The following is a 24,321-nucleotide window of genomic DNA, read 5'->3' as shown; positions in this document are numbered from 1 at the left end:
CCTGGTTTTGAGTTTACCTTTCCCTGGTTGAACATCCTTGGGAGAGATCTTTGCGTACAAGGTTCCAGTTGGGATCAATATGGTGTAGATTATGTTTCCCCCTGGTAAATATGATTGTAATTCTATTTAACTAGTCCATGTGATGGCATTGTGCTGCAGACTTTGGACCATTTGGTGTTACTCGGCCTGATTTACCACTACCCACATAAGAAATATTTACTACCTATTTTAAGATCCAGGTTTATATTTTATCAGTTTGAGCCTGCTTTTTTCTATTTACAGATGCTGGCTGATACAGCTATTACATCTGTAGTTGTGTCTTAAAAATTGCTTTATATTAAAATGTTGCTATTCATATGTAAATATCCAATCAATGCACTAAAAATAGAGCATTTTTATTGTGGTTTTTAGACTCAGTTTTATATATTTTTACCTAATGTATGTATCGATGGCTCTTTTTTATAAAGTGTGTTATATTGTCGGTATTTTTAATTGTACTTTTATGATTATTAATTAATAATCAAATAAATGATCTTGTTTTCACTTTGTTAAGGTGTGTGTGTGCTTGTGCGCGTGGGTGTGTGTGTGTGTGTATACAAATACTTTACACATTGCCTCTGAGATAAGCTTGACTGCTTGTGCCAAGCTACTTCGGGGGTGAGGATGGGTTATATTAGCTATGTGACTCCTTTACTATGACTAAAGTGAGGGTCCCTTCTTGAACAGGTTGCATACCAATGCCAACTAGAGACCCTAGTTCTAACAGGGGTTATATGTGATTTCGACTTTTATTGAATTTGGGCAGTTTAAGTTACTTTGATAAACACCTGGCTGGCAAGTTGTAGCACTGTCTGGTAAATTCAGACTGTTGGTGATACAGAGGCACCTTTCTGGAAGGGGTGGACCTGTTCAATATTCAAAGCTCTGAATGATGGTTTGTGCCAGAATTTGCGCAGAGTAAGGAGTTTTTGGCAGGCACAGACACTAGGGGTAAATATATCAGTGGTAGTGCCACGTAGTGTGCATATCCCCTTTGGACCACTCTTTATTCTTTCATACCAATAGGCTTTCAGTGGAATTAGGTCTAATCTGTACCTCACCAATTGTCTTTTTTCTCAAACGCCATGGACTGCCTGAGATATGGAGGTGCAAGAGTTGGTTTATGAAGGGGTGAGGCTAGTTTGGCATGCGACATTTGGCTAGCTTTCTCTAATCCATAAATCCTGATAGCTATTTGGTATGCTTGTGTAAGAGATTAACTTTCGTTTTTCTCGTAAAATACACATTTCAGATCTCTTCTGCCACTAACTTTCATAGACATTCAGATTCAGTTGCCATTGATTATCGTCATCCACAGGGAGGTTTAATATTTTAGAGAGGGGCATCTTTGAGCTTTACATGTGGGCAAGGAATCTGGAAACAATCAACAGATGGTGTCACTTCATGCTAAATTCCAGGTGTAAATGTGCTTGCGTACTAGCATCTGGAAGTGGAAGGACTAGGAGGAAATGGCTGCACTGAACTTTATTAAGACATTTATCTAAAGTCTTTCTAAAAGTGATGTTGCCATATACTAAGGTGAGCATTACTTTGCATTCAATTACTTTACAAAACCTTGCAACATACAGCCCGTTAAGTTCTTCAGTAGGCGCAAAAATAGAGTGTTGAGAGACTGGGGCATATTTACAATGCCTCTGCAGCACTTTTATGTCGCCAGCACATCACTTTTGTGATGATCCGGAGCTGCAGTGTGCCGGCCCATATTTACAAGGCCATGCAAACCTACCCCGCATGGCTTTTCATTTTCTTGTAAATATGGAGTTAGGCAAAGCAGCACAAGTCACTGCCGTGCCTTATTCTGCATGGAAGGGCAGTTCCATGGGTGTTGCTGTGGGTCTTGCCAAGCAATGGCCATGGATTTTTACAATGCCCCAGATTTACAACATAGCGTGAATCTGGGGCAGCACCAAAACTAATGCTTTCCTAAAACAGCTATAACAAGGAGAAATTTCTCCTCATTTTATTCCTCTTTCAACGTGTACTGGGTTCTGTGGCACTCATAGAATGAGGAAAAAACCTCCTTTGATTATATTTGTGTAGGAAGGTTTCCCTTCCTGCACAAAAACAAACATGGCAATAACACAGACACCCTTGCTCCACGGTGCAAGGGTACCTGCGGTGGCACAAGGCTGCAGTTTGTGTGCTGGCATAAAGGACAGGAATGTGCCGTATCTTGTAGATACATCGCATTCCTGTCCTTTTCTTTTGCTTTACTGCAGCGCAGCTAGAAGGCTTGCGGTGCTGCCCTAAGGCAAACTATTATAAAGATGCCCCTTGGTTGTGTCTTTGAAGGCTTGCTTATGGGCGTGGTAATACTTCTTTCATCAAACCATATAGCCAGGTATTTATAGGCAGGAACCTTTATTATTATTTCATTGGTGATTTGTCAGCTTCCCCTTTCCTTTATTGCATGGCCAAAAAACAGCAATCTTTCTTTTCGCTGTTTATTTTGGTATCATTTATATCCTGATATACTAATAATTCAAATACAGACCTTTGAAGCCCTATTACTGTTTGATCGAGTAGTATTATGTTATCAACATATCTTAAACTATTCAACCTGTGGCCAGGTAAATAGGTTGGTTTGGGGGACAAGCTCTGGGAGATGAAACTGCCCATTCCATATCAACTAGAAAGAGGTTAATTTGCAAGGGTGCTAACAGACATCTTTGCTTCAGTCCTTCGTTCATATCGATTTTTTCCGTGGTGGCCCTTTAAGATTTTAATTTACTCTTTAACCAGGTGTCAGCGTAAAGACTGATAATTGCTCTCAGAAAAAGAGGCAAAATATCCCACTTTGTTAATTGTGCCCATAACTTGCCTCTACATATGTTGTCAATAGGGCTGGTGAAGTCTATAAAGGCAGAGTGTAGTGATCAACCTTTATCTGTCATGGTTTGCTATCCCAATGTTACTAAAGCAGTAGGTTGTCCTCAATACTACAGCCTTGCTGAAACCCTGTTTGAAAGGGTGGAATGAGGTGCTTCTCAGGGGCCCCCGCTCCAGGTCTTTCAGCTGGAGTGTGGTGTAACATTTTCCTTCATCATCCCGATAGGCTATTAACCAGTAATTTTCAGGCACTTTTTAAGATTTTTTTGTGGTATGGAATCAATAGCGAGCCCCGCCAGCAGTCAGGGACGAAGTTTTCGCAGACGCAGTGACTATAGAGAGGAAGCAGTATATAAGCCCATGGTGTCTGTGGCTGTTTAAAAATGAAGAAGGGTTAGCCGTTAGGGCCGGCGTTACGTCATATGGATTTAATGACATTTTCGACTTTTGATATAGTGGTTTGTTTGGGGTCAATAAATAGAGCCTCATGTTGTCGCTTGAGGGATGGAACTGTTAATGGCCTTATGAGGTAGGTAATCCAGGTTACCAGGCAGATTGTGAAGGCAAAGAATTGCTTATGTGCTGTTAGGAACTGGTTCATTATGGTCCAACATTTTTTTGCGGCCTGGTGGAGCTTATGCCATTGTTTTGATGTTTTTCTTTTCTGATTTTCCAGTAGGTGGACCTTAATTTATCCTTTACTAGATGGGTGTCATGGCTATAAATTAAATTTCTTATCAACTTGTTGAGATTGTTCTTGAGGGTGGTGGATCTTTGTTCTTTGGTAGCAAACGTTTATTGTTTGCTTCCTGACCTAAAGGATAATCGTTTTGCTGCATTTAAAATGGAGATTAACAAAGAACACGGAAATCCTGTGTGTCAGGAGGGACAGAGGGTAAATAGTATATCTCAAGAAACATAGGTCCCTAACAAACAACATAGGAGTATAGGCACATAACTGCAATTAGAGCTGTGTTAGTATATCCAAATGGAAAAGATTGTATTCATTTAAACATGCAGTAAATAGTAACAAATACATTAACAATACAGTGGGTAACGTGGCAGGGTATATGGAAATCAACAGATTTCCAGACCTCAGGCATTCGCTTCAAGGAGGGACATTAACAATGCATGTTTAGAACAGTCACAATGCGGAAAAAAAACTTGTGCTACACATAAATCATCATATATTAGGAGTCAGGGTGTGGGTCTAAACGACGTTTCAACCCCTACTCAAAATGGGGGTATCATCATCAGGACTAGAGGTAAAAATGCCTGTGAGAGCCTGGGTACGAGGAACCGGCTTACGAAGGCGATCCGTGTTAAGTGATCCACGTTGAGGGAGTGAAGCACTGCACCTGCTGCACACTTGGAACTGCAGTCCTAAGCACTTTGCCTTGCTTCAAAAAGGATTTAGACATAGACTCCATGCAACTTACAGGTTAAATGAGACCACCTTCATCATCTCCACCAAGATGTCCTCATCCTGGAGTGCGTCCAGTGGACCTTTAAGGATTTGGCCATGTGCCTTGTGGGCATTGTAGTCCCAACATCCCAAGGAACCATTTCAGCGATTCCAGACCCCTAGATTGGAGTTGTGGATACTTTGAACCCTCAAAGAAACCTCCTGAAAGAAGATCCAGAAGTTTGGTTAAGTTTAGGATCTCTTGGTAAAATGTTCTATAAGGTGACTGACTTGACATTGAGAGTCAAGCCAGCCACCGTCAACCACCACTCAGCCCGGATTTCAGGTTCGTCCTGGTAAAATCTCCAGAGCTCGAGATTTTTAGGGTTTGACTGGAGCCTCACAGAATATCAAGCCGATGACGTTGATGCAAATCCAGACTGAAGAGGAGGCTCGCTCGAAGCCAAGAGAAAAAGCTCCAGAAAAACGACTAAGTGTGAAAGTAACATTTTGACCAAGGCCTCGCGTTTAGTGTATCCGACTGAGGCTCCATCACAGTTGGCCTCAAACTTTGAATTTGTCCGGGTCACTTGGCTCTATAGGTTTTTAATCACTAAAAAGTGTTTATTCTTAAAAAATGTATATCTCCGGTTACCTACATTGGATGTTAGTCCTTTTTGTGTCTATTTGTTCATAAATTATAACCTATTTTTAAATTGATGTTGGATTTTCATTGTGTGTTATGTCTTACTTATTTAATGTATTGGTATTTTTAAATGCTTTAAACCCCTGTCTCCTACGTCACGCCTGTCTGCTCGTCGTTGCCAGCTACTAAGGATTGAACAAGGGAATAATTTATTGAGACCTTGACCGACCCTTTTATTGTGTTTGTGACCTTAAAACTAGTGGTAAGTCATTACTTACCACTTTTAATAATGCACTTTTCAACATCCAATTTTCAAAAAGAGGAATTTTAAAAATTGTGACTAAAAATCCAAATTTACCTTTGAACTCAATACTTCTACCTCATCCCAATTAAAAGTTATCACTTATTAAATGTAACAAGGAAACTCAATGTTGTCCTATGAGAGAGGTAGGCCTTGCAGGAGTGCAAAATTTATTTAAGAGTTTTTCACTGCCAGGACATGTAAAACTTAAAAGTATATGTCTAATTTTTTCAATACACTGCACCCTGTCCTCTGGGCTGACTAGGGCATACTGCAGGTGTGTTATATGCATTAAAAACGAAGGTTTGATCTAGCAAAAGGTTTATGTAGCAAGGCCTGGGACACGTTTTCCAGGGTTCTTTAAGTAGGTGACACCATCAGTGCTGTAGGCCCACAAGTAGCATTTAATTTACAGACCCTGGGTACATGGGGCACCCATTAATAAATTAAGTTAAATTTGCCGATTGGGTATATATCAATTCTACCATGTTTTGGGGGAGAGCACAATCATGTTAGCACTGGTTATTAGTGATAAAGAACACATAGTCCTAGGGTCACCAAACACAAGATAAGCAAAACTAGGAGAGCTGAAATTAAAATGTTTGGCGAAAGACAACCCTAAGGCCAACAGGTTTACCACACAGCGAACTGGACATCTGGGGTGGTACCTGGTTGGGAAACCATAGAAACCAGCACCACTGGGCTGGACCAGGGACTCCTAGAGTGATCAATCACTCCCAAATACAGCATCTTGGAGATCTTCTCCTTGATACTGGCCCTCACCTTGCCTGACCGTTTATACATTTTGCTCTTAACTGGACTGTAACCAGTGTCAATGTCATGGGTTGACAAGTGTGTAAGCACAGAGGTAAAGGAGATTGGAGAAACAAACTGCCCCAATGACAGGTAGCAGTCAATATGCTGCTCTAGGTTCAGGGTAGGCGAGAGGTTGACACCTTCTATTGACTCATCTTTGTCCTTGGATGATTGGAGATCACCAAGAGGTTAATTTTCCTCCTTTGCTCCATCATCTGTCACAAACAGCTTAGTGACCTCAGGCCTCTCATAGTGGGACTTGAGGTGAGTGATGTGGAGGACCATTTGGGGTTTTCTGGGGGTATGAGGTCCCTCAGGTAGGTGTCTTCCCCCTTCCTCTCAATCACCTCAAAGGGCCCTGTCTAATGATCTCAGAGGGCCCTGGATTAGACTGGCTCCATCACTCCGTCAATCAATCAAACAGGGGCTTATACAGCGCGGCTACTAATGTTAGGGTTTGTGCACAGCAAAGAGCATGTCCCCTCTCATTGCACTAGTGGTCTCTGTAATAGCTCTCTTTAAACATACGACTGAAAGCCTTTCTTGTTATCTCAGCCCCTCCCTAAGACTTCTGTTTATGTTGCTCAATGTATTCACAAGTTTGGACATTGCTGTCTTGTTTGCAAATTGGACCTTGCTTTTGCCAAGGCTTATTTGGAAATCATTGGACCTTGCTTTTACCATCGCCTATTTAGAAAACTCCTCCCTAGGCCATGTGTTACTTCAACTCATTAGCATAATAACTGAAGCTCTGCACACCTGCTTGTGAGAACCACACCCAGTTCTTTGAACCACACCCAGCTCTACCAACCACACCCAGTCCTGTCCATAAAAGGCAGCCCCTGAGCCTCACCCAGTGCTTGTGCTCGTCTACCTCCCACTTACCTGAGAACAGATCCTTCGGCGCTGGAACTCATGTTCACTCCAGACCTTCATTGACTTCAACGGGCGCGGCTTCTGGCTCTTCCTTCTTCTGGTTTCCGGCTACTTCTTGCCTCAGCCCCTCTTCTTTCCACTGCAATCGACCTGCAAAAGAGAAAGAGGTCAAGGTTAGACCGATCAGTATCCCTTTTCAGCAAAAAGTAAGTGCAAAACCTTTTATTACGTGAAAGAACTTTATCGGAGATTTCTGGATTCATGTAAAGACAATTTGGAACAAGATATCTCCCACGAACTTTGTGCTTCAAACACTTTGTTACAAGAATACTTTGTGGAATTTTGTGAAATAAACATTGTTTTACATGGAACTTTTTTAAGAATCGAACAGAGGAAACCATTGACAGCAAGGCAAACAATAAATCAAGGACTTGCACAAATTACCTGCTGTATTTTGATGTAAAAGTACAGTATTTGTTTTATAAAAAGCCTGGAAATGTGTGAAAAGTGAGTTTGCTATTAAGAATTTAGGCCTTAGTTATATTAAGGTGAATGTTAGACGTTGGTAATTCTGATAATGATATTTGTTTGATTTTACAGAAGTTTTACAGTAATAGAAAGCACATCCCAGAACAGTAACACATTCCAAACCTGGAAGCTTGAGACCAGGATCCAAGAAGTACTTTTAGAAGAGAATTTCTAATAAGTTTAAGGTTTAGTCAGGAACACATTTAGGGATAGGTTGCACTTATCTGTTCTTTGTTTATGTTTCATTAGGCACCAGTTTCTACAGAAGTCAGAGAGGCCCGCAGATTTTAGCAGCTCTTCTATAGTGGAAACGCAAGAATGGTGTTGTCTCTCTTTTTTTATTTTATCCACTTCTCCCCTTCCCTTGAGCTTCTGGTTCTTAGTGCACTGATTTAAAACTAGTGTGCTGGAACAAGCAGTTTCAGGGTGGGGTCGGACTTTCAACCTCCATCAGAACTGAACAGAAACTCAGGTGAGCTGGGCTTTAACAGAAGCACAAGCCTTTAAAATATTCAGTTCTGTTGGACGATGAGAACCGGGGAAGAAACAGAGGGCATTGACGCCACGGATATGGCGCAGGCCCTAAACGAGGACTTGGCCCATAATGAATCAGTGTCTGGCATCTTGCAACATATGCAAGAGGAAATAGAGAAATTAAAGTTGGAATACACCTTTTTAAAACAGGATTTAAGCAGGTATAAACCTAGGGAATCTCATTGGAACACAGCTTTTACGCCTTTGTTTAAAACCTCCTAAGAGACAAGGGCGCGAGCAAAACATGAATGAGGTTACTGTTAATGTTCCTAATGCTGTGCCTTTAGCAGCACCTGAACGTTTTCATGGAGATAGTAACAAATTTATGTTTTTATCAATCAATGTCAATTACACTTCGTTTGTAAACCACAACAGTTCCCTACTGATGCTACGAAAGTGGCATTCGTCTTGTCTTATTTGGGCGGTACAGCAGCCAATTGGTCAATTCCTTTCATGGATAGACATGATCCCATCCTTCGTAATTGGAATCAATGTAAACGTACTATGACCAACCTTTTTGCAAAACACACTTTTATGCAGGCAAGCGATAATGAGCTTTTAAATCTTAAACAAGGTAACAAGGATTTATTGACCTATCTCACTAGTTTTAATTGTTTACTCACCGAGACACGTTAGCCAGAAGAAGAGCGTGTCTCCCTTTTTTATAAAGGTTTGAGAGACGAGTTAAAAGACACGCTGGCTCATATCGTTGATTTGCCAGAAGACTATTCTGACTTTGTAGATTTAGTCATGAAATTGGAGCACAGACTAGGAGAAATAGAGGGAGATAAATCCAAACTGGAATCACAGTGCAGTGCCAGGGGTGCCTCTGGGGATTGCTGCCCTGCACGGAGAGAGACAGACTCCTGCTGCTCCTTGAATCCACAAACAGCGCTACTTTTCGCGACACCCGCTTCGCGGGTGCCGCTCATTTCCATATCCTTTGTGCCTTACTGGTGTGAGCGGCTTCACAATCGGTGAAGAACTATCGCGCTCCCAGGCTGTGGCATAGAGTGTTCGACTGCGTGTGGAGCTGACCGGAGGACTGCGAGGACCAGCAGCCTCAGCTGACACAGATGGTGCCTCTTCCCCCGGCGGCCACGCCCCCTGCCTCTCGGGATAAGACCGCCTGAGACCACTGTTCGAGTGGGTGCCTCTGGGGATTGCTGCCCTGCACGGAGAGAGACAGACTCCTGCTGCTCCTTGAATCCACAAACAGCGCTACTTTTCGCGACACCCGCTTCGCGGGTGCCGCTCATTTCCATATCCTTTGTGCCTTACTGGTGTGAGCGGCTTCACAATCGGTGAAGAACTATCGCGCTCCCAGGCTGTGGCATAGAGTGTTCGACTGCGCGTGGAGCCGACCGGAGGACTGCGAGGACCAGCAGCCTCAGCTGACACAGCTGGTGCCTCTTCCCCCGGCGGCCACGCCCCCTGCCTTGGTACACTTAATCCACCCCAGCCCATCCGCGACGCGGGACGCGCGCGGGACGGAGCACGGGGCGAATACCGGGCAAAGAGCGGGCCGTTTGAGGCCGTTCGAGTACGGGAGAGTCCGGTCCGGGCCCCCTCTCTTTGCCTGCCCCACCAATACTACCGCCACCTTGAGCAATGTGCACACGGGAAACAAGAAGTAAAACATCTTCCCTTGCTGCAGCCGGAGCGGTTAAAGGCCCTATTGACACCTACTTTGCCAAAGCCGGCTCACTCCTGATCGAGGAGATCCAAGTCCTGGAGCAAAGAATTTCACAAGAAATTGATTGGGTAAGGAGATCATCTATGGGGCCCATGGCATTAGCTAGAACGCCTGAAAATAGTTTGGGTAGGCCTATCACGCATAGCTCTGATCAGGTACCACGCCACCTTACGGACACTTTAACAACCAATCCAGAATTCACTATGGATGTTCCAAGCGACCTAGAGGACATGAGCCTGATGGTTCTACCCAACACCCAAAATACCCAGCCTATACCACCGCAGAACACAGAGGTAGCTCTAATCATAGAATCCAATAGCGACAACAATAAGGGAGCCAGAGAGGGGGCCATTCCTAAAAAGAAGCAAGGGCCACAAAATCCAGAAGAACTTAGGTCCAAAACTCCTAAAGCCAAACAAACTAGAGGCAAAGGGAGGAAACTAACCGCCCTTGCTCCAACTGGGGTAAGATTAGGAACACCAACCACTTCCAGACCACCCAAATTAACTACACCTTCACAATCTACTGTCAATGTTCAACTAGATACCTCCTCAGATGACATCACCTTGGAGGATATAGGTTCACTGCTTAGGACCCTACTAAGTCCACTTGAGGCGAGAATGATTAAGATAGAAGCAAGATTAGTGAGTATCGAAAAGGCAACTGTGCAACTAGCCGATGCTAGGAAAACTGATAGCAATATGACCAAGATATCAAAGGAGGGTACAGGTTCTAAACCTTCCAATGGTAATAATTTGCAGGCTGTATTGAATAATAAACCACCAGATCCAAAACCTAAACCCATACAACCTGCAAAAAACAATGCACCACAACCCACAGTTGCACACAAAGCCCCGACACCCTCACAGCAACCAAATATTGCCACTCCCAAACCTACCTCTTCATCAAAACCAAATCCTACGCCATTGACTAAAACTAAGCATGATCCCCCACTCGAGGGAGAGAAGCCACATACCAAACGAAAATTACAGTTTGTAAATCTCCCACCAGAAGCCGCCCCTTACACCGTAGTCTTGGCTGGGGTCCCGGAACTCGACCCCCCCACATTTGAAACATACACCTCACTCAAGAATAAAGTAATAAACTGGCTCTCGGTAAATAGACCACTTCCGAGAGGTACAGCGAGTGACATTTCCACAACTAAGAGAGTAGCATGGGTGGGGCATACTAGAAAATCCATTAGAGGAGACTGCATTCTGGTCTCCTTTAGAGACCCCAACACAGCCGCATATATCTGCTCCTGTGCTACTGATGAGGACTTCGGTAATATCATCCAAACACTTCCCCTCTCATTTTTCTACCCCTCCAATTTATACAACTCTGAGGATCACAGGTGGGGACACCACCAAGAGCTACTGGAGGGTTGGGAAAATCGACACAGAGAGACCAACAATTACCCTTTACACAGGGGGAGACCAATTGAGCACTTCCCTGGTTATGGAGATGAGGCTGGGTGGGAAACTGTTACTAGGAGGAGGAGGGGGGGTGTTGGTTATAGGAGGGGAATTCCCGGACCATATAGAACTCACTATCCTGCCTATCTACCAACACAAAATCGATACAGTAATTTAGATATGGTAGATTGACAGGTGGCTGGAGAGGAGAATGTTGCCTCTGCAACCTCCCCAACTATCATCAATTCACTCACAGTTCCCACACTCGACACGAATATATATACACTGGTGGATACATTGACAACAAGCTTAGATGAACCGATCCAGACGCCAGCCATGACGAACCCTTCCTTACCCACTGCCACTAGTCCATCGGGCTTCGCATATCCCTCCCCAACTCATAGGGCCCACCAAGAGCCCAATGATATGGTTGTGAGCCCGCCACGCGTTCAAGTACCACACATAACTGTAATTTCGTGGAATGTGGCTGGGCTCTCTAGTAAATTAGACTGCCTAGAGTGGGGCTCCTACCTTAGTTCCAAAAATTTAATACTTTTACAAGAAACCTGGGCGCGAGAAGCAATAGACTTACCTGGCTTTGCTTCTTTCTCCAAAACAGCCAAGTGGGCGGGAAAGGGGAGACCATCTGGGGGATTAATGATAGGGGTAGCAACGGATCTAGGCTGCCAAGCCTCCGATCTGGAGACCGCTTCCGACGATCTGTTGGCCGTCCTACTAGAACGGCCCGACGCATCGAAGCTTCTAGTCATTAATATCTACTCTAGGCCGACCAAAATGCATAAAGAGTCGCCCACTATAGATGAGTTAGCTAGGTTCCTAGAGGGCATTCCGTGTGATCTCGCCTGTCTAGTTGGGGGCGATTTTAACTCCCACTATGAACCTCTGCCTGGATTACGCGATGGCCCGTCCCTAGATGAAGACTCCAGCTGGCTCATACCTGAGACGGCGGCACCACCTCCAAGGGCATGGACTCCCCTAGCCCTACAAATAAACGCCCTTACTCTCAATCTCGGTTTTAGGGCATGTAATGGCCGTTGTATTTCGGATATACCAAGTAATCCGACTTACAACAAACCCGGTAGTGAATCCCGACTTGATTATATCATGGTTAAAACTTTTATGTGGCCAGCAATAGTCGACTTTAAAGTGTGCCCAAGAATGGATAGTGACCACAACTCCCTGGAACTGACTTATTCCCTCCCCGGGAACAAGGACATATCACAGGGATCTGGCAATGACAAGTCTGGCCTCCTACTTGAAAACAATCGTAGGAAAGTCAAGTGGGAGAAGCTGGCCAGCAGTATAGACAAAATACCCTGCCTCTATGAAAGGCTAATCCCATTACTAGAGAGTGCCTTCGATCTAGGCATTAAAGACCTAGATGAAGACACTAGAGGAGAACTAGCAATAATACACAAAAACATTACAGTCTCCCTTGAACAAGATTTGTTCACATCCTCTACGAAAAGGAAGGGCTACAAGCCAAAGACCTCTTGGTATAACGCCACGTGTAGGAAGGCTAAGGCTCATTTGCTATCTGCCATCAAGGGACGCCTTAGCAGGGAAGAAATCCGTGACAGGAGAAATAAGTATAAGTCCCTCCTAGTGAATGCGAAGGCGGAATGGGATTACGATTATTGGGAGAATCTTGTGAAAGCACTATCAACCAGAGACTCACGCAAATTTTGGCGGGTAGTAGAGAATGGCACGGTTGAGTTATCTTCAGCAATAGAGCCCAACATAGCCCCCTCAGTATGGCAGGCCCACTTTGAAGCGCTGTATGCAGAGGGAGGTGGGGATCTTAGTAGCGAGAGACTTTTGATTACACCTACTCCGTCAGGGGCCCTATTCACCGAAAAAGAGGTGAGGGAGGCCATTAAAGGTCTAGCTGCTGGAAAAGCCCCGGGATTGGATGGGGTCCCGGGGGACCTGTTCAAACAGGAACCAGGGATCTGGGCACCGTACCTCACACTCATATTCAATGCCATCCAGGGGGGAATGACTGTGCCCGATACTTGGAGGGGAGCAGAGGTAGTCCCAATTTATAAAAAGGGATCCCCTCTGCTCCCATCCAACTATCGACCTATCAGTCTGATAGATATATCCCAAAAACTTTTTGGCAGACTGATCTTAAATCGTTTGCAAGCGTGGATCCAAGAAATGGATATCCTGTCCCCATACCAGGCAGGATTCCGGGAGGGTGTATCCACTACAGACCAAATATTCAGGTTACAACTGCTCTATTGGAGAACAGCGGTAATCGAGGGCGGCAGTCTCTATACCATCTTTGTAGACCTACGCGCCGCCTTTGATTTGGTGCCTAGAGCAAGGCTGTGGAGCGTCATGAAAGAGCTGAATGTCCCAGCGGATATTTTGGCAATTCTGATGAGACTCCATTCTAACAACTACGCCCGCGTTAGGTGTGGCAAAGGTGGCAAACTAACCGAAAGGTTCCCCGTTCGCAGAGGTGTAAGACAGGGTTGTGTGCTTGCACCTACCCTGTTTTGTATCTTTGTGAACGGGGTAGTTGCCCACCTTAACAGGATTGCTAACTCTGATGCCCCAAAGCTGACTGGCAACAGGGTGCCTGCAATTATGTTTTCAGACGACACCCTGTTGTTGTCTAAATCCCCGATGGGGATCCAACGCATTTTGGATGGCTTCCTAGACTTCTGCTCTGAGCGGGGACTGGAAGTTAATCCCCAAAAAACAAAATTCATGATTTTAAATCCCAACTCCCGAAATAGAGCCCCTCCTAAGCTAGGCATGGTTCAATTAGAACGGGTCCATAATATCGAATACCTGGGTATTACTATAAACGAACACTTAACTTGGTCGTCTCACCAGGCCAAAGTGACCATCAAACTGGCACAGTTGGCGGGTGGCACTTTGCGCCTGGCAAATAAATCAAGTTATCGACCACTCACCCCAATTATTCATATATACAAAACACAAGCTAGGGCAGGGGTTACTTACAGGGGGTGAGTTGTGGGGCTACACCCAACATCCCAAGTTACAGTCCACGGAGAATAAATTTCTAAGACAGGTAGCTGCCCTCCCCCAGAGCACCCCATTACTACCACTTAGATTAGACCTGGGAATTAAATCCATAACAGAGGAGTTAGGACTCAAACCCCTAAAATTTTGGAGGCGTTTGTGTTCCAGCCCAGATCTTGCAACTTATAGAGAGGAACTTCAGGAATTCCTGGAACTACGGAACATAAAGAGGATTCCTTGGCTGACCTACATCAAGGGAAGACTCGAGGAAATGGGTTTCCCGGAACTATGGACAGACCCTTTTAATTCATGCACCAAGATCTCAAAAAAGGTACTCGCGAGTGCCTACTATGCCATGATGCTCACCAGAGCCTCTAACGACACTCGTGAGGGGTCCCTGACAAATTTATTCCTGAAAATGAAAGACACCTATTCCCTCGAAAAAACTTTGGACGATATTTCCCCTGCATTAACAAGGAAACTGTTTTTACAATGGCGCTATGGATGCCTTCCTCTAGCTTCGTTCACAGCGTGCTCCACCGTATCATCTTGCCCAATGTGTGCTCACCCGAAGGAGGACGACATGCACGCGGTCTTCTTCTGCAAGGGCTACGAGCGAAGCAGAAAATATTGGCTAGTTCCGATGCTCAGGAACTTGGGATTCAGATCCTTCCAAACCGCCTATAGAGTTTTAAAATCTGACCTCTCCCATCCTGTAGTTTTTGCACTTTCAAAATTCTTAACTGCACTGTGGTTTACCAGAAATCGAATGATGAAAAGACTGGTATAATGGACTTCACCAGCGCTCTTGTCCATTGTTTTATCTAACATTTAAATCAATTTTATCAAATTGGATCACACCACGTTTAATAAGTTTTTAATTGTATGTACTTGTTTTGTATCTTTTATGATCTGTGATCGAAATAAAGATTTTTGAAATGAAATGAAAAAATGGAATCACAGTTAACTTTTATTAGACATGAGAAGAAAGACACAGATAATAAACTCCCTGAACCTGAGCCTATGCAAATAGGGAGACTCAGAGGTCCACTCACGTCAGAGGAAAAAGAAAGGAGAAAACTTCAATTATGTTTATATTGCGGCAAGGCAGAACATTTTGCCAGAGAATGTCCAGTAAAACCTAAAACTTCACGAAAGGGTACTGTTTTCTCTATCTCCTCAACTGAGTCGGGAAACGATTAAGCTCGACAAGGGGGGAGGTTACTTGTTCGAGAAAACATCTTAATCAAACCTCTAATTCTGCAGTCTTCATGGTACCGCACAAACTTAGACATTTCATAATTCAGATCTTTTTAATTGTTACTTCCCAAGTTAGACATTCTCTCCCTGTCCTACTGGACTCAGGAGCTACAGGAAATTTTGTGGATAATAAGTTAGCTAACACATTAGGTCTTCCTATTTGCCTAAAGCCTTGTCCAGAAGCAGTATGTGCAGTGGATGGGTCAGAATTGACCTTTGGATTAATCACAAAACAAACAAGTCCCCTTGTCATGGTCTGTCAAAACGGGCTCACAGAGATGATTAGCTTTGATCTGATAGATACCCCTAATTTTGGCTTGATTCTCGGGGTACCCTGGTTAACAACTCATAACCCAAAAATTGATTGGGTGAACAGAACAGTTACTTTGAATTCCTCATTCTGTAGAACCAATTGCTATCAAGAAGCAGGTACAGAACAGGGCTCAGTAATACACTGTGCTTGTGTTACACAAGACGAACCAAGTCTCCCTCCTGAATATTCTGACTTTAAAGACGTTTTTTATCCAGTGAAGGCTAGTGTGTTACCCTCACATTGGTCATATGACTGCCCCTTTACCTAATAACAGAGTATATGCTTTGACGGATGAAGAGACCAAATATTTAAGAACCTACCTAGACGACCTACTACAGTCTGGGTTCATCTGACATTCCACATCTCCGGTGTCATCTCCACTTTTTTTTATCCCAAAGCCGGATAAATCTCTGCGCGCGTGTATCGACTATAGAGGACTAAATAAGGCTACAATAAAAAATAAATATCCTCTTCCTCTAATACCTGTGTTGTTGGATCAATTAAGACATTCTACTGTATACACTAAACTAGATCTGCAGGGAGCTTACCACCTGGTGCGAATAAAAGAGGGGGATGAGTGGAAGACAGCTTTCAAGACAAAGTTTGGTCTATTTGAGTACACAGTAATGCCCTTTGGGTTGTGTAATGCCCCTGCGGCCTTTCAAAACTTTATAAATGAGGTCCTACACGAATTCCTGGACGTTTGTGCCATAGTATACATAGACGACATCCTCATTTACTCTAAGAACCCGGAAGAACATACCCAACATGTTCGTGCAGTATTATCAAAGTTAAAAGAAAATCATCTCTTTGCTAAATTAGAAAAATGTACTTTTAATGTCAGCAAAGTGGACTTTTTAGGATACTGCCTGTCACCTCAAGGAATAATTATGGTTGAAAAGAAAATTAGTGCTATTACTGATTGGCCAGAACCATCATCTGTGAAGTATGTTAAGAAATTTCTGGGTTTCGCCAATTTTTATAGGAGGTTTATTTCTCATTTTGCAGACATTGCGGCCCCAATAACCACCTTGTTGTGGAAAGGGCAATGATTTCTTTGGTCTGATGAGGCGGCTCACGCCTTTCAACTCCTGAAACAAAAGTTCACCAGCCCCAATTCTGAAACATCCTGATCCTGACTTGCCATTTTTTGTCGAAGCGGAAGATTCACAAGTAGCTTTAGGAGGAGTTCTCTCTCAACGAGATGCAATAGATGGCCAATTACATCCTATAGCCTTCTATTCCAAAAAGTTATTACCAGCTGAACAAAATTACACTGTGGCTGAAAGAGAACTATTAGCTATCAAAGTAGCCTTTTCTGAATGGAGGCACCATTTAATGGGAGCCAAGTACCCTGTTACCATCTTTTCTGACCATAAGAACCTACAGTTCTTTGGATCACTAAAAGCATTAACTCCACGTCAGATGCGCTGGTTAATTATTTTTAGTACATTTGACTTCGTTATAACCTATAGACCAGGTGCACAACAAATTCAATCTGGTGTGTTATCTAGATACGGACATACCTCAGACATGAAACAAGACAAAATAGGAGAACACATTATTCCTCCCCAAAAACTTTTGGCACCAGTACAACAGAAGGATTTCATCACAGATCTATATAATGCACACATGCAAATGGCACCTCAAGATTGGTTTAAGGATTCCCATAACTCAATACAACAAGGTTTATTGTATCAAGACAACATGCTGTTAGTGCCCACCACAGAATTACACACACAGGTGATAATTTGGCATCACGCCTCACCGTTGGCAGGTCATCCTGGCTGGGTAAAAACCCTGGAAAATGTGCGAAAACACTTTTGGTGGGACAATATGAGTAAGGAGATTAATCAATTTGTCCCCCTCCTGTCCAGTTTGTGCAAGACATAAATCTTCTCAAAAGACCCCTGACGGTTTGTTAATACCAATGCCATCACACAAACAACCATGGCGCACTGTGAGTGTAGACTTTATTGTAGGTTTACCACCAGTAAAATCCTTCACAACAGTATTAGTGATAGTGGATTTTTTGTCTAAAATGGCACATTTTGTACCATTACGGAAATTGCCAACTGCGGCAGAATTTGCCGATATTTTTATAAGAGAAATTGTGCGTTTACATGGTTTGCCAAGTAAAGTGGTGTCAGACTGAGGTAGCCAGTTCAACTCTAGATTTTGGAAAAAAATATGCGAAAAACTGAAAATAGATGTGGCATTATCCACTGCTTTCCATCCAGAAACAGATGGACAAACTGAACGACTGAACCAAACTTTACTTCAAACGCTACGTTGTTTATTGGCTGATTATTCTAGTGAATGGTTGGAAGCTCTCCCTGTAGCGGAGTTTGTTTATAATAATACTGAGCATGCAGCTCTACTTTGCTCACCATTCTATTTCATGCAGGGGTATCATCCGAGAGCTATACCCATTTTATTAGAAGATTCCCTGTTGCCTAAGATAGACTATCGAGATTAGCTGACATACAAGACAAGGCCAGGAAACATTTATTAAAGTACAAAGAAAGCATGAAAAGGCAAGCAGACAAACACAGATCTGAGGCCCCAATGTATAAAATCAGTGACAAAGTATGGCTCTCCACAAAGAACCTAAAAATAGAGGGATCCCGAAAGCTGCAACCACGTTTCATTGGACCCTTTAGTATAACTGCCATAGTAAACCCGGTAACAGTAAAATTGGACATACCAAAAGAATACCCAGTACATGCTACATTCCATGTGTCCTTGCTTAAGCCGTACAACCCAAATACCCGACCCGAACCCACACCTCCACCCATACCAATTGAGGGAAATCTAGAATATGAAGTGAAAAGCATAAAAGACGCAAAAAGAATACATGGACGTCTTGTTGTCCCGAAAATAATAAATCTAATAGAGTCATACCCTCCAATAGCGCAATACTAATTACCAAATAATCAGTCAGTTGGCAGTGAAGAAGTTCCAATCATTTATTCAAAATGGACTCTGCGCACAGGAAACCTCCCGTCCACACCCAGTCAGTGTGACAAGAAGACTGCCTGTTCATATTCAAACAAGTCATTATATACTTTCAGTGAACACATGAAATCACCACACATGGAAAGTTACAAGTTGGTTCAGAGTGAAGGAAGGACCATATATGGCACACATGATTAGTTTAAAGCTTAGCTATTCATTACGGGCAGCTCAGGAAGGGAGACTCCCTTTTCGTTCTCAGGCACGAGAGTCTGCAAGAAAGTGTTCATCCCACACGAAAGGCAGATGTAACCTTGAGTTTCCCAAGTTAGAATCAATGGTCCATTCATAGCCCAGGCCGACCTTTTAGACTCTCCCTTTACACAGTGACAGGTCACGTGTTTTCCTAGCAAGAGCAAGAGATACGGGGAAATGAAACCAACATGGGGTTTCTTCAGAAAAAGGCCCGATCCTTAATGTATACATAATTTGAGTATATTCACAATGGAGGAGTTAACCTAAAATAGTATGCTAATATATGGGATACAAAGCATTCTCAATTCTGCTCAGCTCGTTATTGCAAGGTTGAAGTGGGTATATTAATGCTCAAACATTCTCAATGAACTAAGTAGGTGCATCACGCTAATTTCTAACTACTACTATGTGTTTTTAGATTAATATCAGGGTCTAATTCAGATTTCAGTTCCTCAAACCCTCCTTTTAGCGTTATGTAGCTAACTAATCAGGGACTAATCCTGGAAGACTGCCTCAATAATAGCCATTAACTCACGGATCTCCTGTTGGAGCATCTGAGACTTAGAAGGGGTATGAGATGGGACGATCATAGCTGTCATTTTGGTAGCACAAGAAGAGCAACAAGCTGGACTACATTGCATACAAAGGCAACAGGTGTAGAGAATGCCTGCAGAAGGTGAGATCACCACTACCTTGCACAAAACCATTATTCATTTGATTAATCAGTTCACTAAAAGCCAAAGATTTTTCATAAGAAAAATACAAATTGAGGCCTAAGACCTAAGTTGACTTATACTATTGGATGACATGTATGAAATGATATATCCTGCTTGATTATACACAGATATTCGGATACATATTCTAATAATGGTATTTTTTATATATATATATATGCCTGATTCAACTGAATACACATATTATTACACAAAAACACTGACTTGCTCATGGGAAACATTTTGCTCAATGGAAAGAACCAGGGTACTCAGCGATGTTTAACCATTGGAAACCCTACACTTCAGTTTCTTATCTAGCCAGAACACCTTCATACTTCCTTCATTACATTCAGGCAAGCACTTAGATGCATGATACCTTTTTCTCGGTCATCTCTCAGAACCTAACTCTAATGCAGATGCACTGTACTTCCAGGACATCTTTATTACATAATTACTTAACTTGGAGGGTAGTAAATATATATATACTAGCAAAATTAGGCCTCTCAACCTATACACATGTAGCGAAAATAGGGACAAGACCAGATCATCCTTTGCTAATTAAAAATTAGAAGCAATCCATGGGCCCTACAACTAGTAGAGACTATCATTACTACATCTGTGTCAGACCTTGTGTGGTATCAAACGGATCATTAAGATTTATCTAGCATCTACTTAAATTGTACTGAAATCGCTTGTGCAAGCAACTATGCCCAGAGTCCGTTCAAAGCCTCTCTGGTAGGCTTCTATCGTCCATCAAATTTTCTACCTCCGCTTTGGGCCTATCGATTCAGGCTTTTCCATGAAAATAGTTCTTCTTAGTATCTGTTGGAGTGCCCTCCTGGCAAACACTCACAGCTCACTCGAAAGTCTCAATGTCTCTAGGCAGTGCACCAATATCTTTCCTCTGCGGCAGGCACTACAGATATCATGCTCTTCGGTGGTCATGGACGCAGATTACATCGTTCAGACCCAGGTACTGTTAATCAGGGAAGAGCAACAGGTAGTCGCATTCAGCAACCCTTTCAGGCTCCAACACTTGTTATTCAGTGTCAGCGGACACTCAGGCTGCTCTTTCATTCTAATTTTCCTTTCAACATGGGTATCACAAATATAGTGCTGCATGCCAATTTCAGATCCTCCGGTGCACTGCCCTTCTGTTGGAACAAAGGAAAGGAAAAGGGTGGCCAAAACATAGGCCAAGGGGTCAAGGGACCGCGCGCTGTCAGTTACTAGCACATGACAGTTAGAAAACTGAAGCTTCAAATCATCAACAACAGGGATTCTCTTTCTTTCGCTCTTTTTCACTTGTTCTGTAACAAACAGAGAATCAGCTCCTCCTTCTTCTCTGATGTCCAACGCCGTCTGATGGAGCAAGCACAATACTTTTGAGATGCCATTGATGAAGCGCTGGTGATCTCTGTCCAGCTTTGCTACTTTCTGGGTGCTGGGACTGTAGGTCCAAGATGTCAGCCCCTCATCTGTAGCTGTTACTGATGGGAGTTTAAAACTCATTTTTATCACCGTTCTGCAGGGTTTTATGATTCAGATCCCGCAGAACCTAGTGATGTAGGAAATGTGACACAATTGTTAGTTTTCTTCAAATGAATGCAAACACAATTCATTGTCATTTATCAATGTGACTGCAAACAGGTGGTCTGCAATCTTCGAGGGAGTGGCCAGTCGCCATGGGACTACTGTAATCTAGAATGCACTGTCATTCTCATAGGATACAAAGGCAAAAGGCAGTACTTCTTGTCCCTTCAATTGGGTGTTCTTTAATATTTTCTCTGATTTCAGCAGGAAAGATCTAAAACTGCAGCTTATTTACACAGACTAGCTGTTAAAGAACTAGCAAGGCACTTGCAAGACTACAGTAATGGTGTTATCAGCTAAAACGTGTAGAACAAAACCACCCACAAATAATTCCCCTTAAAGATCAAAAAATAAAACATGAGAAAAAAGGGAGAGCAACGTACATATTACCTAGCCTTAATTTGTAAGGGAGCTAGGTGGAGCTAGCCTCATTCCTCCAGGAAATCTGAAACAGGTTTTACATCTGTCAACACTATCAATCCCGGTGTGTAGCAACTGGGCATAAATAAAGATACAGAGCAATATTGAAAGGGCTGGAAATCCCTGTAGCAAATCACATTGCCTCAATTTATAAGCATGAGGGCTGTATAAATATGGCAAAGCTGATCTGGTAATCAAAGTTCACATATACAATTATAAGCACCGGGGATATACTTGAGTCATAATATAAAAGTCAGCTTTTTATATTATACCTAAATGTATGCATTTTACTGAAACATAAGGCAGATTAAAACAGCTCTGAATGCACAAATTGTGGTTGGAAATTAATGAATTTTTGTGCCCAATTTCGACTTTGCTATTTGAGACACTTAAAAATGAATATCCTAAACACTTTTTACATATTAAACATCCTCAGAATGTTTTCTACTAACTGCAGAGATTGGACATGAGATATTTCCCATGTAAATCCCTAGAAAAAGGACCTTTGTACGCCTGCGCAGAGGGAAATTTCCATATGCAAATGTCCTCATTATGTGACACTATAACTTAAACAAGATTTCAATGCTAGGAGGTCATAACCTGAGTATTAAGCTTCATAAATGTTAAAAAATGATTTTAAAAGCACTTATTTAAAAATAAAAATGTTGTCATAATAATAACTTTTTAATGAAACCAATCATTTTTGATAATTCCACATATAAAAGCAAGCTGCATCCCTTGCCTATCATATTTAGACGCATTCATTCACTAGCCTAAGCATAGAAGCCTAACTTAAAACATGAAAAAAATGTTGCGACACTTTTTTCTTTTAAGGACAATTATTATTTAGTAACAGAACCAAGAATATGCTTACAAAAATGCTTAAAGGGAGGAAAACCCTTAATTGAAATGTTTTTCTGTGATACAAAATAATGAATCATATATCTGTAACCCTTTTTAAAAGAGCATTGTGAAATGCAAAGCTACACCGTGTTTAACTGAGAAAGTCCTGACTGAGTAAACATTCCTGGCTATTCGTGGCTTACAAAAAAACAACAGCTGCTGGCTTAGCGGCAATAACCGCTGTTTCTCAATGTTGAAATGTGAGCATGGTGGCAGTCAGTCTTATTTAAAACAGACTTTTCAAATTCTAAAATGCGTGTGCAATTCAGCAAAATCCAATGTATTCAGATGATGTGTTTGCCTGTTAATGTCTAATACAATATATCTAGGGAAAATTCTGCAGCATCAGGAGTTCAGGTCTCCTTTTGCAAGAGCCACAAATCATAATTGTTTCATAATGTCCAATCAAGAAACATTTGATCAAGGGCTGCCTGTCCATAAGGGAAAAGGCAGTCATAGCTAACTGCAGGCGACACATATTTTAGTTTTGCATAACTCTTTTAGTTTTTTTCAATACCAATTAGAAATACACTGCTGAAGTGTTGTCTGTCACATTCACAGCATGAAAATATCATATCTGTGAAATTTAGTAACTTTGAACAGGTTCCAGCCAACTGTTGCGCAGAGATGGACATCGTCATGTCCATCCCCTAACAACACAGGGGAGCCTGTAGTAGTGTCAACAACAAAAAACTAGATGTGTCAATATGACACAAAAATAAAATTATACATAAAATAAAAACACATATGCTAAGCTATCAGGTATACTTTGCTGTATAACTAGCACTGAAGCATAGACAGATCACAGTAACACATGCAAATAAACAACAACGCACAACACTATGTCATGTACTTTATGCACAGTGAACCTGCAGCCCAAAACCCAATGTTCTGGCCTGCTTAATTTGTCAGGCTTAAAATCAAAATTCCGTTTTTTTCAATTTTTTTTACTTTCCTCACCCTCCTTTTGACAGCAGGTCACCTAAGTGGTGATGAGCTGTCAATACAACTTACTATGTCATTTCTGACACACAGGACCAGCAGGAACAATTCATGATAGAACAAAATGCACAAACATGAAAAACACATGAACATTTCTTTCCAAGGGAGTTTATGCAAAAACACATCTTGTTTCAACATACTGCTGACAGTACCAGTCTTTTACCCTTATTTCCTACCTATAGCCATAACATTTTATTTTGTATGTCAACCAAACTCACGTGTCTTGCCAGCCTTATAATTACGCAGAACAATCCATGAATGATCTGTGGGCAGAAGCAAAAAATACACACCACACAAAAGAGAAGCATTTCACATAACACACAAAAATATCAACTGTAACATTTAGTCAGAAGACAATACATAATACACATTAACCATCCACAAAATCGAAAAATGTACTTAACTGTAACCGTCTTTGTCCCTTTAATTTTGACTTTCCCTTCCTTGCCCCCCAATTTTTCTGGTGAAAAATAAATCTGAATTTGCTAATAGTTTTTATCTAGGCATGTAGCCTTCAAAATTTTAAGAAAAAGCTTTGTCTTATTTTCTGTCTAAGACTTAATGCAACATTTCATTTTTTGTTAAATAAAAGCAACTACTGGACATTATTTTTCCAGAGCAGAGATACAAATGTATCATTTCTGCAGAGCATTTAGCATGATGTTGGGACTTTCAAATAAACCCTTTGTTATATTTTTCATTTGGAATTAAGTTCTTTAATTTATTGATGTTCTTATGGAGAAACCAGAAACTCCCCTTTTAGAGACCGGTTTAGCAAGGCCA

The sequence above is a fragment of the Lissotriton vulgaris genome, chromosome 8 (genome assembly GCF_964263255.1).
Source record: "Lissotriton vulgaris chromosome 8, aLisVul1.2, whole genome shotgun sequence".
NCBI classification, from domain to species: Eukaryota; Metazoa; Chordata; class Amphibia; order Caudata; family Salamandridae; genus Lissotriton; species Lissotriton vulgaris.
The sequence above is the reverse complement of the archived record's forward strand: the minus strand, read 5'-3'. Positions refer to the sequence as shown.